This window comes from Palaemon carinicauda, chromosome 37 (assembly GCF_036898095.1).
Source record: "Palaemon carinicauda isolate YSFRI2023 chromosome 37, ASM3689809v2, whole genome shotgun sequence".
Classification (NCBI taxonomy): domain Eukaryota; kingdom Metazoa; phylum Arthropoda; class Malacostraca; order Decapoda; family Palaemonidae; genus Palaemon; species Palaemon carinicauda.
This window is the reverse complement of record NC_090761.1, coordinates 23,148,873-23,158,237: the sequence shown is the minus strand read 5'-3', so window position 1 is coordinate 23,158,237 and position 9,365 is coordinate 23,148,873. Positions and strand designations below refer to the sequence as shown.

The 9,365-nt window shown below is 48.2% G+C and overlaps 1 protein-coding gene across 1 annotated transcript in view; it reads left to right on the top strand.

Annotated features, from left to right (window-relative positions):
• Nucleotides 1–578: 578 nt before the first annotated feature.
• The window catches only part of LOC137629500 (zinc finger protein OZF-like), a 57,674-nt gene continuing 48,887 nt past the window's right edge, over nucleotides 579–9,365 (top strand). Inside the window, exon 1 of the mRNA XM_068360853.1 lies at nucleotides 579–625. The gene's annotated coding sequence lies outside the window, so the exon portion shown is untranslated. The remainder of the gene's footprint in view (nucleotides 626–9,365) is intronic.

Here is a 9,365-nt window from a genome sequence, read left to right as displayed (position 1 = left end):
GTTTGTATTCCAGTTACGGAACAAATGACAAATTCGTAAATAATTTGTATTTTTCCTAACTATACAAACCTTATCTATTTATACAAACTTGCCCATCATCCCTATCCCTCTTGAAGTCCTACCTCCAAGCAAAGTGACTAAATCACAGGTGTGTGAACGGGAGTGGTATCAAGCTACCCCGCCCTACCCCCGCTAACTAGCGGTGTGGGTAGTTAACCCTCGCTAAATTTTAATGGCTCTTCATTTCAGCTCCGCCGAAAGTATAACCCCTAATAAATAGCTAAGGTTTGTAAAGTTAGGAAAAATACAAATTATCTACGAATTTGTCATATTTCTGAAACCATTCATTTGCGACGGGAACGAGTGTCATTTTCGAGGAGAGCGGAATTTTTTCGATAAAAAAAAAAGTAGTTCTTTTCCTAGGTTACATTGCCCTGTAATACAGTACAATAATACCTAAACTTCCTACCCTTAACTTTGTATTTTAATATTAGTTTTAACTTCTTTACATATTAGGGAGAATATTAAGTAATTTCTTTACATATGAGGGAGAATATTAAGTAAATCATCCTTTTGCAGGACAACAAAGTATTCTGGGAAAAGTTGCATGGATGCCAGGCCCTTGGTAAGTACTAGCTTGTGTAAAGGCTTAAACTCATAGTAATATGGGTTAAAATCATATATATATATATATAACGGATTTTGAGCGAAGCGAAAAATCTATTTTTGGGTAAGATGGCCATGTCGTCCTGATGGAAGTTCCTTAAAGGCAGCTTCCTAGGGTATATTACAACTACGGCGATATTCCCAGAGAATTTACCTTAAGGTACCCAGAATTCTAACTCCTGGAGCGAGTATCCCTAAAAAAGACCTTAGGGATATCGTAAATATCAGTGGAAGTATTCTTGACACGCCTCATAGCAATCTATACCCCGAACAGAGTTAACACTTCGTAGGGGTCAAATGGCAAGAAAACGAAAACGATAAGAAAGGGGGGAGCCGTTCGTAAGGCATCTCTCCTCCCCGTTTCGAAAGCGTGCCCTGCGCCGCTCGCGGCGCCATCTGTATTCCTTGTAGCGATACACGAGGTGCTACAGATACTGTATGTAGGGAGGGGTCCTACAACCCTTTTCTCTTTTTTTTTTTTTTTTTTTTTGAAAAGGAACAGGGCGGGTCCATCAGGACGACATGGCCATCTTACCCAAAAATAGATTTTTCGCTTTGCTCAAAATCCGTTTTTTGGGCTCAAGCCATGTCGTCCTGATGGAAGTATACCAGAGCATTACTGTATCTGTGGATTCTCAATACGTGCCGTACTCCTCAGGAGTTTCTTAGTCAACTCGACTGAAAGACCTAAGATGTTACCGTTATACATCTTTTCACTAATCATAAGCCATGAAAGCGCTTCCTGCCCCCTACAGGGAGGAGTCCTACTAGACTCTAGAAATGAACGAAGAGTACATATACCTATGTATGAATCACTCGCCAGCCAGTACAATATAGTGGTCTCACTCTATATGAAGTAAAGCATAGTCTTTACGGAACTATAGCATCCAAGGGAAAAAATCCCGACCAGCACCCTGGTCGAGGTAAAATAGACAAAAAGGTTATATCTGCGTAGGATTAAACTTGCTGCCGCCACCGTCCTCAAAGAGGGGTGGAGCCCTTTATGCTAAGGAAAGTATAAACCAGTGCAATAAGGCTTGCATTAAGGAATAGGCTATTATAGATATCCCCGATTAATATACATAGGCTAAATGCTCAATAATTAACATGAAATCAATATAGGTGAAGGAGACGCAAGGTTCCCGAGAACAAGTTTATTGAGTAACAATAAATAGACATGGTTACCATAAATATATACATATGATAGGTGGATGACCAACAATTTACACAAGTACCGTAGTGCATGGATGAATGGTTATCTGAAAGAAAACAATCAGGTCACTTATCGCATACCAAGGGATCAAAGTTAACGTCCATGTTACTATCTGCTGACATTAGCGTTAGCAACGCTCGGCACACCTGTCTGTACTTGTGCTACCATCACCATAACGCTGGACCAGTCACTGTGGGCTCCCAGAGCCTTCACTACTAGTTATATCAACGCATATAACTATCCACTCACCCAAGAATCAAAGTCCCAAATAATTCCACTGTTCCTCGCAGAGTTAAACAGCAGGGTTCACGACGCAACTAACTGCTACCACAGACCTCTTTAGCTGCTCCACTTGCTTAGCATAGTGGCGAAAGAATACCCTGGAAGACTTCCAGCCAGTGTATGAACGAAGGTGTTCAAAATCCATAAAGTTAAAGAAGTTTAAGGATGAAGCAACTTTCCTCGGATCATGACCTGCGGGTGAACTGTCAGGATCCGCTCTGCGAATAAAATATGTAATTTTCGCCCTAAGCTGATTTAAAGATAAATTCGAGCCCGATGTTTCTCCTCTGAATAGTTGGCCCCCATGGAAGTCTGAAGTTCTACGAAGATAGACCTTTAGGCATTCTACGGGACATAGAGATGCATCTTCTTTCAGAGGGCAGATTCTCCAGGGGCCCCACCTGTTGGTGGGCAACTCGTTCTTAGCGAGAAACGTAGGGTCCGGAAACAGGTTCAGTTCTCCCCCATCCAGGAACTGAACCCGGCCCTCCTCTCTCGAGAGGGCCACAATCTCACTAACTCTGGCCCCAGAAGCAAGGGCAAAAAGGAAGATCACTTTTTGAGTCAGGTCCTTCAATGCGCACTCCTCATTATCCAGTAATGAGGCAAAATGAAGGACTTTGTCTAACGACCACGAAATAGGCTTTGGAGGAGCTGATGGTCTAAGCCTAGCACAGGCCTTCGGGATCTTATTAAACATCTCGTTAGCAAGGTCTACCTGGAAGGCATATAGAATGGGTCTTGTCAGAGCTGACTTACATGTAGAAATCGTGTTAGCCGCCAGCCCCTGTCCGTGGAGGTGGATGAAGAAGGATAGGCAGAACTCCGTAGAGATCTCTTGCGGGTTCTTGTCTTTGACAAAGGCTACCCATTTCTTCCATGCTGATTCGTACTGCCTTCTAGTAGACTTACACTTATATTCTTCCAGGAAGTCGATGCTATCTTTCGAGATTCCGAACCGTTTCTTCACCGCTAGGGAGAGAAAATCATGAGCTGCAGGGTCCGGGTTCTCTGTAATGAAGCGTAGACAGTCGACTTCTGGACTTGCTGGGACAGAACTGGGTCCGGGAGTGGTAGAAACTCTAGTCGTAGTTCCAGAGCTAGAGGGAACCATACACTGTTCGGCCACTTGTGGGCCACTATTGCTGCTACTCCCTTGAAGGATCTCAGTTTGTTGAGGACCCTCAACATCAGATTGTGAGGGGGAAACAGGTAGATCCTGGACCATCTGTTCCAATCGAGGGACATCGCATCTACTGCTTCCGCCAAGGGGTCCACGTATGGGGACACATATTTCGGCAGCTTCTTGTTGTCCTTCGTCGCGAAGAGGTCTATCTGCAGTTCTGGGACTTGTCTCAAGATGAAGGAGAATGATCCTGCGTCTAGGGACCATTCCGACTCTATCGGTGTAACCCTGGATAGAGCGTCCGCGGTCACATTCCGGACTCCTTGAAGGTGAACTGCTGACAGGTGTCACTTCTTCTTCTCCGCCAGTCGAAATATGGCTAACATTACCTGGTTGAGAGGTGGGGATCTCGATCCCCGCCGATTCAGACATTTCACTACCACCTCGCTGTCCAGTACCAACCTTACATGGATCGAGTGACGTGGGGATACTTTCTTCAGGGTAAGAAGCACTGCCATAGCTTCTAGAAAGTTTATGTGAAAAGTCCCAAATAGCTTGGACCAGGTCCCTTGCACTTTTTTCCGATGGGAGTGACCCCCCCACCCTACCTTTGAGGCGTCTGTGTGGATTGTCACTGACGGGGGGGTGGGGGGTGGTTGAAGAGGTAGTGACCTCTTTAGACGACTGGCTTGAGACCACGGTCTGAGAAGAGAACGTAGCCGAAGTGGAACCGGTCTCTTCAAGTCCCTTCGCTCTTTCGATGCAAAGGTTCTCCATACTCCCGCTGCATCTTTTAGCTGTGCTCTTAGCACTGGGTCTGTTACTGATGCGAACTGAAGAGAGCCCAAAACCCTCTCTTGTTCGCGTCTTGATATCCTCTCGGAACCTAGAAGTCTCCTGACAGACCCCGCTATTTCCTTCCTTTTCGACATCGGAATGGAAAAACGGTGTGACACTAGATCCCAGTGAATTCCCAACCACTGGAACCTCTGAGCTGGAGAAAGACGAGACTTCTTTCTGTTGATCATGAAACCTAGATATTCCAGGAACTGAATCACTTGTTGGGAAGCTTGCAAGCATTCCGCTCTGGATGCTGCCCACACCAACCAATCGTCCAGGTAGGCTACTACCTGGAACCCTTTTAGGCGTAACTGTTTGAGCGCTGCGCTCGCAAGCTTCGTAAAGATCCTTGGGGCTATGTTTAGCCCGAAGGGCATCGCTCTGAAAGCATAAAGTTTTTGTTGTAGCTTGAATCCTAGGTAGGGGGAGAGACGGCGACTTATTGGAACGTGCCAATATGCGTCTGACAAATCGATGGAGACGGTATATGCCCTCTTGGGCAGTAAGGCCCTTATGTGTTGTAACGTTAACATCTTGAACTTGTGGTTCACTATGAACTTGTTGAGTGGTGACAAGTCCAGAATGACTCTGAGTTTCCCCGAGTCTTTCTTGGGAACACAAAACAGCCTCCCTTGAAACTTGATGGACTTTACCCTCCGGATCACCTTTTTCTCCAACAGATCTTGGATGTACTTCTCCAAAACGGGGGTGGAGTGTTGGAAAAATTGAGGGCACTGGGGCGGAGTACTGTACCAACTCCAACCCAGTCCATTTTTGAGCAGGCTGTGGGCCCAGGGATCGAAGGTCCAGCGATCCCGGAAATACTGAAGTCTCCCACCTACCGGCGACACTTCACTTTGACTGCCCTGCAGTCTTGCCTCCCTGGCCGCGACCACCTCTGAATCCTCGTCCCCTAGAGGGGCGTCTCGTCGAACCTCTGGCTGCACCTCTGGGCTTTGCTCGAAACGTGGTCGATTGCCCTTCGAACACTGGATTGAATGCCGGGGATGCTGATGACACGGCTTGGGGTACCCATTGGAAGGTGGTCGGGGTCTGGGCTACCAGTTGTGGTACCGGAGGCAAAGCTGGCTGCTGCTGCTGCTGTCTTTGTGGTCTGAAAGGTTTGGCTGGACGGGAGGAAAACCTCGATTTCTTCGCCTTTCCTTTCGGCTGAGGGCCCTCATCAGGAGAAGACTTCCTCTTAAGGGACAGGCCCCACTTAAGGAGAAGATTACGGTTCTCAGTGGCTGCCTTGTCCACCACCTCTTTGACCACATCGTTGGGAAAGAGATCTTTACCCCAGATGCTGGATGAAATGAGCCTCTTGGGTTCATGCCTCACTGTGGCCGAGGCGAAAACAAACTCTCTACAGGCCCTCCTCGCTTTGACAAAGCAATAGAGGTCCTTAGTCACCGTGGCCAGATGGATCTTGGCCATTACCATAAACATCTCAGGCATCTTGGGGTCGCTAGCCATTGTCTCCATGTTGGTCTGGAGAGACATCGAGGCTGCCAGGCGCTCCTTTGTGTCCAATTCCCTCCGTAGGAGGAATTCCGACAACTTGGGAAGGTTTTCGCCGAACTGCTGACCTGCAATGTCGGCATCCAACTTCCCAACCGAGAAAGTGAGGTGCACCTCCTTCCAGTCCTTATTATCCAGCGGCAAGGCCAACGACAGTGGTTTGCATTCCTCCAGAGATGGACACGGTTTGCCAGCTTCAACCGCCTTCAAGACGGCCGCGAACCCTTTCTGCATAAAGGGGAAGGCCCTAGCCGGGGAGGATACAAAGGAGGGGTGCTTCTTACTCAGAGCAGCAACTTTAGAGTTTGAGAACCCCCTCTCCTTCAATGCAGCTGTTAGGGTAGCTTGAGCCTTGGAGTGATCCAGGATGATCACCTCTTTCGGTTCCGTCTCCTCCTTCGAGGCCGGCTCCTTCTTCAGACGGACATAACAGTCCGGGTAGGCCCCTCTACTGGGCCAGAATTCCACCTCCTCAAGGGGAACTGAGCCCAGTTTCTCCGACATGACGATCTTCCCGATCGTCATCGGCATGTGCTCGGCATATCTCCACGGGTTGGCATCCGAGCACAGAGGAAGGTCCTTCACGTTGAGCTTCTTTGGAGGTCCACGTGATGCTGTGATCTTCTGCATCTGGAGCTCCAAAGTAGTGGCCTTCTGATTATTCTCCCTCTGCATCTGTTGGATCATACCAACGATGGAAGAGAGAGCCTGTCCTAGCTCTGCTGGAAGAGTGGACGAGGTCGAGGGGATAGGTTCAGGGATCTGAACCGGAACGTCTGAAGGTACGGGAACCTCTTCCTCCACGGCAATAGGATCTTGATCCTCCTCCTCACCCTCTGCGAGGAGATCCTGTTCCGCACGATCGGACAAGTCAGACATCTTGTCATCCAACTGGATGTCCTGCATGGCATCAGCAACATCCTCCTCCACTGGGATCTGGACGAGAGGGATCTCCGGCCGAGGCTGGGGGACAACAGCGTCAGTGGAAGCTTTGGGAAAAAGGTATGCCCTCATCTTCTCATTAGGAAGATAAGGTCCAGTGGTGTTCTTTTGAAAACCCCTTACCCATAAGCGGAGCTTCTCCCTCGCTGCATCCCTTGACTCCGCCGACCTAGGGGATTCAAAAGCCTCTGATAGCAGGTTAGTACATACTGCACATACCTGCGGATCCCAGTAGCGATGGTCATCATTGGAGGCTGCGCAAGCCGCGTGCCTCCTACACGAGACATGTCCGCAAAAGTTCTTGCTGCGGACATTGCAGAAGACACTATCACACTTCGGATGCTCCTCCTGTAAAAGAAGAAAATTTCCATGAATATCAAGTGAATTTCAATTCACATGTAAATATGAGTATTCACAAAGAATAAGGGAAAGACACCTACTTGTGAAACCCACACAATCACCTGTGGAAGCCCACCAGCCAAAGTCACGTAGTTAGTCTTTACTAGAATAACCAGAGATCATATTTCCCAAGGAAATTAGGTGTAGCTCACACCTAAGGTAAAATTTTACCATTCTGGCCAGGGATGAAAAGAATTCTCTTTTTATCCTTGTAAGGCGACACCAAGTGATTGCACAAAGTAACACAAGTAAGTTAGAAAAGACAGTGTTGTAACCTACTATATCATGGTCTCCCTTGGTTGAATACACCACTCAAGAAAGAACTGATACAGTACTTGAGGGTGGTGTGCCGGCCGGCTATTGCCGGTCAGTACCCCCCCCCCCTCGTTTTTCAAAAGGTAGATCTCAAGTACACAACTTCAGATCACCCCTATTGGGGAGAACTCCAGATCCCATGCCTGAACCGGCCGGCAGTGGTTTCCGGTCCGCAGCCACCCGGTTAGCACTGTGTTGCCGGCCATCACTCTTAGTGGCCGGCTAACCGGGCAGTGTAGCAGGCCGGCCGGCAGCGGTAGGCAAACCCTGCCGGCTGGCCTCCACACCAGGTAGCGCTCGGCTGCCGGCCGCCACTCATAGTGGCCGGCAGATGAGCAAGAGACCGGCCGGCAAAGGTATATAACCACCGCCGACCGACAGCAAGAGAACTGGAGAACACCCCCCCCTACCGGCGGCCGGCCTCTAGGCCGGCAGACGGCAAGGACAACACATAAGAAGACAACAGAATGAGTGCCGGGCTAAGAGGCTATGAGCCTCTGTGCCCGGCACCCGAAAGAGTGCCGAGAGGAAGGGGAGACACTAAGTCAGGCTTCCTAACCGCTGCTTACTGAATCTACAGACGGCAGCGGTGGAGGGACCAAGAAAGGACCGGGCAGCACTCAAAAGAAAGGGTCTCTGCCGGTCGGCACACTCTGCCGGCCGACAGGGGACCACGTCAGTTCCCCCATCCTAACCTAGGCTAGGTACGGATGCGGACGACTGACACAAAGGAAACGGGAAAAATAGAAGGGAAGGACAGAGGGTCCTATCCAACCTTGCCTTGGTTAAGGTTCATTCCCAACTAAGAGAGCTCATCTCAGCCAGAGAAAACCCGAGAGGGAGGCCGGCACTACTGGCTGCCTCCCTAAAACCAAGGCAAGGAAGGAATTGCTATTCCAGAAAAGGGAACATATCCCGAATCCAGAACGGCAAAGAGGACAAGTCTGAGGGGTCACCGAGCGAAGGGATCACTACTGGAACCCAACAAGGTGATCCAAGGGGGATAAACCCCTTATGCCCGTGTCAGTCAGCAAGGGAGACTCTGCCCCATGCTAGACCAACCCGGACTCAGACTAATACACTGCTGTACTGTCCCCCTCTGAACCAAATCAGTTGGAACAGGAAGGTACAGTACTTCTCCAGCATAGATATATTTGAAATTTAATTCAAACAAACCACTAGAGTTAAGCCTAAGGCTTAAACAGAGGGAAAGGGTTTGCCCCTTCCCCGAAGAGAAGGGAGCAAACGGGGAAACAGATAATATTATAATGACCTAAGACAACCTAGCCTAGGCACCAAGAGAATCGATTACCTAATTCACCGAAACTCACACCAATACTATCTTGGAAAGTACTTGAAAAGGGCTTATATGTATAACGTTGCCTAACGCTTAAAGCAATAAAAAATCACACTTGGAAGACTAATTATCATGCAGGAAGTACATGGGCCAACAGCTAGCCTACGAAGACTAGTGTTGGTCAGCCTAGGCAAAACTTTCGCCAGGCACACTACTATCGCATCATAACAGAATTTCTAAATAAGCTAAGTAGCTAATTATTAAAGCGCAAAGGGGCTGGGAACGTCGCTCTTGCTAACAAATAAATCCTATTCTAGCGAGCGACAGCATCCATGATGCCTCCAGCAGGCAACAGCTCTTGTATCAAAGATAACTCTTTTAATTACTTTAATTTTAAACAAGAGCCTACATTTATACATAAAAAAAATAGTACTCAAATTATCCGAGGCAGAAGAAGTTGGAGAAGCATTATCAACGAGAAAATCCAAGATTTTGGTAGTAATACAGGGAAAAACACCGAGTCGTATAGCTACGCAAAAAGGAATACAGATGGCGCCGCGAGCGGCGCAGGGCACGCTTTCGAAACGGGGAGGAGAGATGCCTTACGAACGGCTCCCCCCTTTCTTATCGTTTTCGTTTTCTTGCCATTTGATCCCTACGAAGTGTTAACTCTGTTCGGGGTATAGATTGCTATGAGGCGTGTCAAGAATACGTCCACTGATATTTACGATATCCCTAAGGTCTTTTTTAGGGATACTCGCTCC